This window comes from Bos taurus, chromosome 29, assembly GCF_002263795.3.
Source record: "Bos taurus isolate L1 Dominette 01449 registration number 42190680 breed Hereford chromosome 29, ARS-UCD2.0, whole genome shotgun sequence".
NCBI lineage: Eukaryota > Metazoa > Chordata > Mammalia > Artiodactyla > Bovidae > Bos > Bos taurus.
Genome location: NC_037356.1, coordinates 28,371,453 through 28,379,949, shown reverse-complemented (window position 1 = coordinate 28,379,949; position 8,497 = coordinate 28,371,453).

Genomic DNA, 8,497 nt, shown 5'->3' with positions numbered 1-8,497 from the left:
GCAGAGGCAGTATTTTGAGAGTTCAGTTCAGTTCAGTTTAGTCACTCAGTCATGTCCGACTCTTTGCAACCCCATGAACCCCAGCACGCCAGGCCTCCCTGTCCATCACCAACCGCCGGAGTCCACCCAAACTCGTGTCCATTGAGTTGGTGATGCCATCCCACTATCTCATCCTCTGTCATTCCCTTCTCCTCCTGCCCTCCATCTTTCCCAGCATCAGGGTCTTTTCAAATGAGTCAGGTAATGACTGAAATTTTTGTAGAACTCATGACAAACATAAATATACACATTCAAGAAGGTTAACACACAAGATACTTGTAAAGGTTTCCACACCTACCTAAAATGTAGTAAAACTAGAGTATATCAAAGAAAAAGAGACAATCTTGTTGATGGGAAAAAATGTACAGCGTGAGAGTTGTGAGTTAAGTTTTATTTGGGGCAAAATGACTATAGCCTAGGAGACAGCATTCAGATAGCCCTGAGAATGCTGCAGAGGCAATGGGGAAGGTGAGTGTAATATGATTTTAGTGAAGGGGGGATACCTGCAGTCAGGCATACATTTTGGTGGAGGCTTGCTGCTAGTCATGAAGAGCAGATGCCCCTGTTAATGATTTTAATGCTTTTCTAGAAGATACGAGGAGATGCGAGGATTGGGCTCATAGGGACTTCCCTAGTGGTCCAGTGGTTAAAGATCCACGTTGCAAAGCAGGGGAGAGGCTCAGTCTCTGGTCTGGGATCTAAGATCCCACATGCAGTGGAGCAACTAGAGCCACAGCTACCAAATCCTGGACACTCTAGAGCCCACATGCCGCCGCTAGGGAGTCCATGAGCTGCAGAGACCCCTGTGCCACAACGAAGACCCGACCCAGCCAAATAAATAAATAATTTTTTTAAGATAAAGAATTAGGCTCATAAAATCTTCTCCTGAAAATATATATTGGAAGACCTGTTCTGCCAGATTTTTCCCAGAACACAGAGTGCCTCATTCCTGATCTTCACCCTGAACTCCTCTCAGAGGAGTGTTGGTTTAGCAGCCGCAGTGGCTCATGACTGCATCCTTGTAGAGGCAGACGGCAAGTGCCAATTTATAGTTGGCAATCTTAATGGCTGTCAGAGGGAAAAAGGTCTTACACATTCAGACAATAATAAAAGAAATCATTAGAAAGTGAACAATATCTTCAAAATGACGGTTAAAAATAGCTATTAACCTAGAATATTGTACCTACCACCGCAGTCTTCCAAATATGAGGGTAAAATATATTATCAGATGGACAAAAACTACAGTTTACCATCAACACCAAAAGAACTCCTAATGACACATCTTAGGAAAAAAGAAAATTATTCCAAAAGACAGGCTTGAGATGAAGAAAGAATAGTGACCAAAGAAATTAGTAAAAATGTTGACAAATTAAATAATATCTTATAAAATGAAAATAATATCTATTTGTGGCTTTCAAAACCTTATAAATAATATACAGGAAAATAATAGGATGTAAATCAGAAAGAGAGTTATCAGAATTAAATTATTCCAAAATCTTTAAATTATTTTTGGAGGAGAAGGTGGTTAAAATATTAATTTCAGATTTTATTGAGTATTCAAGGGAACATTATCAGAGTAACTGCAAAAAGAAGAAAATAAGAGAATTGGTATAAGTTCCATAATGATAGATTGTAAACAAACACAAAATCAATTTCTTTTAAAGCAAAGAGAAGGAAAAAAAAAGAAGCATAGAAAAATGGGAGAATAGACAGTGAAAAAAAAAATAAGACGATAGAAACACAGCTAAATTATAGATTATAAATAAATTATAAATGGCCTGAATTAGTTAAAATGCAACCTGATGGACAGCATTTTTTAATCCAGCTATAATGTTGACTTCCCTGGTGGCTCAGATGGTAAAATTGTCTGCTTACAACGCAGGAGACCCGGGTTTAATCCCTGTTTGGGAAGATCCCCTGGAGAAGGAAATGGCAACCCACTCCAGTACTCTTGCCTGGAAAATCCCATGGACAGAGGAGCCTTGTAGGCTACAGTCCTTGGGGTCGCAAAGAGTCTGACACGACTGAGTGACTTCACTAGTCATAATGTTGTTTAAATGATACACATCCCAAAAGAAAAGTTGAAAGTGCAGTGCTGCAAAAAGATGTGCCAGGCAGATAGTAAGCCAAAGGAAGCAGGGATAGCTAGTAATAAAAGATAAATGGACTTAGGACCAAAAGTCTCATTATAGTAGGATGTCCCCACATCGTGTTTGCTAAGACAGTCCTGGCTTACTCCTGTTAAACAGATGTCTCCTTTGTTATTAGGAATAAATGGGGTACTTTGAATTTGAGTGCAAATAGTTTACTTCAGGAGACTTCAGTAGAGGAGTAAAGAAATGGATCGGCAAAGAGATCAAAACCAATAAGGGATATGTTATCAAACCAGTTAATACTGTGGAGCTCAATGCTGCTGGGAGCCCTGGGAGATGGCGTTAAAACAGATTTGAGGATAGTCCCCACTGAGAGACAAGGAAACTGGGGTGTCAATCCAGTGAATCCCTATCCATCATTAGTTTAGGGCTTCTTCTATGACCTTAATTCCTGGTACTCCCAGCCTGACTTTCATGTATCCCAATATGTTCCCCAAACAGAATTGCAGGTATGCACACAAAATAGCTTTCAGTGTAGAGGGAAACTCTGGTGAATTATAAGTGAAGCCTCAATAGTATTTGTAGCTGCATAATATCAAAAGGTTTGTTTTCACCAAAAACAAACACTAAAATTGAGTTATGTGCATCTAATTAATTAATTTCAAACCATATGAAATAAGAGACTTCCCTGGTGGTCCAGTGGTTAAGACTCTGTTCTTCCAATGCAGGGGGCCTGGGTTTGATCCCTGGTAAGGGAACTAGATCCCACATGCTGCATGGCCAAATATATATATATATATGAAGTAAAAATTGATACTGTTACAGAGAGAAATTTACCAATCTATTTTTGCAGTGGAAGATCTCAAAGCATCTCTTCAATTAGCAATTGGTAAAACAGACTTGAAAAGATAGTAAAGATTTGCAAGATTTCCGTAGTTTAATACACGTTTGTTTTGAAAATATATAAAGATCTATGCCAATTAAAGAATGTATAGTCTTCTGAAGAATAAACAAAATGTTCTCCAAATATTGACCATGTGCATTGACTAGGGCATAAATCTGAATAAATTTTGGAGGGTTGTTATCACATAGATAACAAAAGAACACTTCTTGATAACTCATGTGTTAAAGAAGAAATTATTATAGAAATTTTAAAACTTAAATCTGCATCAAACTTTGAAACTCCTAGAAGAGGGAGGGGAGGAGGGGGGAGGAAAAAAAAAAAGAAACTCCTAGAAGAGACCTCTTTGGCAGTCCAATGACTATGACTTCTCACTTCCACTGCAAGTTTCAGTCCCTGGTCGAAGAACTAAGATCCTGCATGCTGGATGGAGTGGCAAAAAATAAATAAATAAATAACCTCTTAGAAGATAACAAAACACCTACCTAGATGACCCTGGATACAGCAATGCTTAAGATATACCACCAAAGGCACAATCCATGGAAGACATGATTATAAGCTGGAATTCACTAAAATGAAAAACTCCTGCTTTCTGAAAGATAATGTCAACCAAACGAGAAGATAAGCCACAGACTGGAAGAAAATATTTGCAAAAGACATCTCTGATGAAATATAAGAAACAAAATGCTGTAACCCAGTATATACAAAGTTAATACATACAATAATATACCCAAAATATACAAAATTAAAATTCAACAATAAGAAAACAGACAACCTGATTAAAAAATGGACAAAAGATCTGAACAGATACCTCACCAAAGAAGGTATACAGATAGCTAGTAAAGACATGAAAAGATGCTCCATCTCATGTGTTGTCAGGGAAATGCAATTTAAAACAACAATTATTTTTAAAAAAACAACACTGCACAACTATTAGAGTGGCCAAAATCCAAACCACTGACAACACCAAATGTGATAAGGATACAGAACAATAATTCTGATTTATTGTTGGTGGGAATACAAAATGGTACACACACTTTGAAAAAAGTGTGGCAGTTTTAAACAAAAGTAAATATATTCTTACCATGTGCTTAGTCACTCAGTCATGTCCAACTCTTTGTGACCCCATGGACTGTAGCTCTCCAGGCTCCTCTGTCCATGGGATTTCCCAAGCAAGAATACTGGAGTGGGTTGCCATTTCCTTCTCCAGGGGATCTTTTAAACACAGGGTTAGAACTAGTGTCTCTGGTGTCTCCTGCATTGCAGGTGAATTCTTTACCCACTGAGCCATCAGGAAAGCCCTATTCTTACCATATCATCAAGCAAGTGCACTCCTTGGTATTTACCCAAATGAGCTGAAAACATGTCCACACAAAAACCTGCACACAGATGCTTATAGCAGCTGTATTCATGGTTGCTAAGACTTGGAAGCAACCAAGATGTCCTTTAGAAGGTGACTAGATAAAGAAACGGTGGTACTCAGTTCAGTTTTAAAATATTAAAGAAAAAATTTCATATCATCTCAAAACAAAACAACAACAAAACACTAGCAAGCTTAAGAAACCATCACAGGCAAGAAGAACCTAAAGAGACAGATGACTAAGTGTAATGTGGTATCTTAGATAAGATCCTGGAATACAAAAAGGACATTAGGTAAAAACTAAGGAAATCCGAATAAAGTATGGACTTAGTTAATAAAAAATAAAGAAAAAAGCTATGGTACTAATCATCTAGGAATGCAAATCAAAACCACAATAAGATATCACCTCATATCAATGAGAAGGACTACCAGCAAAAGAAAAAAAATAGAAGACGTAAGTGTTGATGAGAGAGCGGAGAACAAGGAGAACCCCAGTGCACCATCGTTGGGAATGCAAATTGGCACAACCACTCTGAAAATATGTGTGGAACTTCTTTTAAAAATTAAAAATAGAATTATCATATGATCTAGCAATCCCACTTCTGGGTATATATCCAAAAGAATTGAAATCTAGATGTCTAGAGATATCTGCACCCCCATGTTCATTTCAGTCTTCTTCACAATAGCCAAGATATGGAAACACCTAGGTTTCCATATTCATGCATCAGGGGATAAATGGATAAAGAAAATATGGTATACACATGCCCTGGAATATTATCCAGCAATGAAAAAGAAGGAAATTTTCCTGTTTGTGACAACTTGGATGGACCTTGAAGGCATTATGCTAAGTGAAATACATCAGACGTAGAAAGATGAACGTCGTACAATATTACTTATATATAGAACTTTTAAAAGGCAAACTCAGAGAAACAGAAAGTAGAGTAATATTTACCAGGGGTTGAGGGATAGGGGAATGGGAGATATTGGTCAAAGAGTACAAACTTCCGCTTGTAAGATCAACAAGTTTGGGGATCCTATATACAACAGAATTTGAATCAGAAAAAAGAAATTAAAATCTTCCTACAAAGCAAACATTAGCTCAAATGCTCTTATAAGTAGGTCCTCCCAGTTGTTCAAGGAACAGATAATTTCTAAATTATACAAACTCTTCCAGAAAATAAACACAGAGTGAATACTCTTTAACTCATTATATGATACTGGTGAAACCCTGATAACAAAATGAGACAAGGAAAGTATGAGAGAAAAAATTATGAGCCAGTCTCATAAACATACATACAAAATACCCTAAACAAATGTAATCTAGGAATGTGTAAAAAGGAATGTATGTATCATGACCAAACTATATTTATGCCAGGAATGCAAGAATAATTTAAAATTAGAAAGTTACTAAATGATACCCACCACATTAATAGATTAAAGGAGACAAACTAGATACCTGAAAAAAACATTTGGAGAACTTAATAATGATAAAAGCATTACCAAACTAGAAATAAAAAACTTCTAAAACCTGATAAATAATGCCTAAAAAAAAAACAACAGCAAATCTCATTCTTAATTGTGAAACACTAGATATATTCCTTTTAAAATGAAGAGGTTAAACAAAGATACTCATATTCACTCCTGGTTTCAACATTGTACTGGTAAAACAAGAAAAAGAAACCAAAATGCATAAAGATGAGAAATTTAAAAACCAAAAATTGATTTAGATTACAAAATTTTCTATATAGAAATTTGAAAGGAATCTACAAACTACTAGACGTAATGTCACAGTGTCCCATTTCTTTACTGCTCTGTAGCAAGCCACTCCAACATGGAATGACCTAAAAGAATAACCACTTTATTCTATCCCAGTTCTTGGTGTCAGCGGGTAGGGCTGGACCCAGCTCGGCAATTCACTTGCAGGTGCCGCGTGACGTCATTTATGTGTCTGTATCCTCTGGCATCTTGAACTGCAGCTGGAGCCTAAGATGGCCTCGCTCACAAGTCCAGTGATTTATACTTACAGCTGGCTAGCAGGTTTAGGCATCAGCTAGAAGAGTTCATTTTTACTCTGTGGGGGTAAATTGAGCTTCTTCATATGATTGTCTCAGGGCAATGTTTCAAGAACAGAATCTGCAAGACGTTTTGAGGCTTAGAGCTGGAAGTTCCACATATCACTTCCACTATACTCTATTGGTCAAAGTGACTCACAAGGTCAGCCTAACTCCAAGGTGTTGGGGAAAAGATTCCGCTTCCTTATGGGAGGGACAACTAGTATTGCAAAGGGACAAGCATACAGGTTGGTAGAGATTCTTGCATCTATCTTTGCTAATAATCTCAACAGGAGATCTAACAATTTGGCTAAGAATACTTTGAACAAAATATGTGCAATACCTATATAGAGCAAGTTGTGAAGCTTTATTAAAAGACATTAAAGAAAAGCCAAGCAGGGACTTCCCTGATGATCCAGTGGTTAAGAACCTGCCCGCAATGCAGGGGATGCAGGTTCAATCCCTGGTCAGGGAACTAAGATCCCACAAGCAGTGGAGCCAGTAAGCCAGCGCCACAGCTAGAGGGTCTGAGGGCCACAGCAGCAAATCCGTGTGTCACAACTAAGACCTGATGCAGCAAAAATAAATAAATATTTTTAAAAATAATTTAAAAAAATAAAGAAAAACCAAATAAATTAACAGGTGTACAGGTCCATCTAGTCAAGGCTATGGTTTTTCCAGTAGTCATGTATGGATGTGAGAGTTGGACTGTGAAGAAAGCTGAGCGCCGAAGAATTGATGCTTTTGAACTGTGGTGTTGGAGAAGACTCTTGAGTCCCTTGGACTGCAAGGAGATCCAACCAGTCCATTCTAAAGGAGATCAGTCCTGGGTGTTCTTTGGAAGGAATGATGCTAAAGCTGAAACTCCAGTAATTTGGCCACCTCATGCGAAGAGTTGACTCATTGGAAAAGACTCTGATGCTGGGAGGGATTGGGGGCAGGAGGAGAAGGGGACGACAGAGGATGAGATGGCTGGATGGCATCACCGACTTGATGGAAGTGAGTTTGAGTGAACTCCGGGAGTTGGTGATGGACAGGGAGGCCTGGCGTGCTGCGATTCATGAGGTCGCAAAGAGTCGGACACGACTGAGCCACTGAACTAAACTGAAGTTCATGAATAGGAAGACTTAATGTTATAAAATGTCAGTTTTTTCCTGACAATTCAGTTTAAATTCCACAAAGTTTTCAAGGACTTGATAAGCTAAAGGTGCAAGGTTAGACAAGACAGCTTTGAAAAGTAACTGGGGAGGATTCACTCTGCTGCTGCTGCTGCTGCTGCTAAGTCACTTCAGTCATGTCTGACTCTGTGGGACCCCATAGACGGCAGCCCACCAGGCTCCCCCATCGCTGGGGTTCTCCAGGCAAGAATACTGGAGTGGGTTGCCATTTCCTTCTCCAATGTGTGAAAGTGAAAAGTGAAAGTGAAGTCTACCAGATAGCAAAACATTATACACCTCTAGTAACTGAGATAGCATGGGATTCATGCAGAATTAGACAAATAGACCAATGAAACAAGCTATACATGTATATATGGGTATTTGATGTGTGATCAAGGAATAATTGCAGGTCACTGGGACTAAGCAATAAGTCATGCTGGGATAATTGGTTACCACCTGGAAAACAAACAAAAAAAAATATCCCTACCTCAAGCCCTAAAAAATAATCAATTCATGATAGATCCAAGACTTAAAAGTAAAATTTGAATATGTTTAGAAGAACCAATGGGAGAATATTTCCTTATTTTAGTATAGAGAAGAATTTCTTCAAAAATAGAAAAAATGCACTAAACATAAAAACAAATATTAATAAATATATCTATGAAAAATTAAGAACATTTATTACAGCATAAAGAAAGAGAAAATATGAGGCCAAACTTGTTCTCTCAACATCTCTAATTCACAGAGAATTATTTTCCAGGCTATATAAAACTCTTGAAAGTTATTGAGAAAAAGAAAAATAAGCCTCCGAAAAATGAGCAATAGATAGAAATAAATACTTTTCAGGTGAAAAACACAAATGGTGGATAACACTTGAAAAGATGCTTAGCTTCATT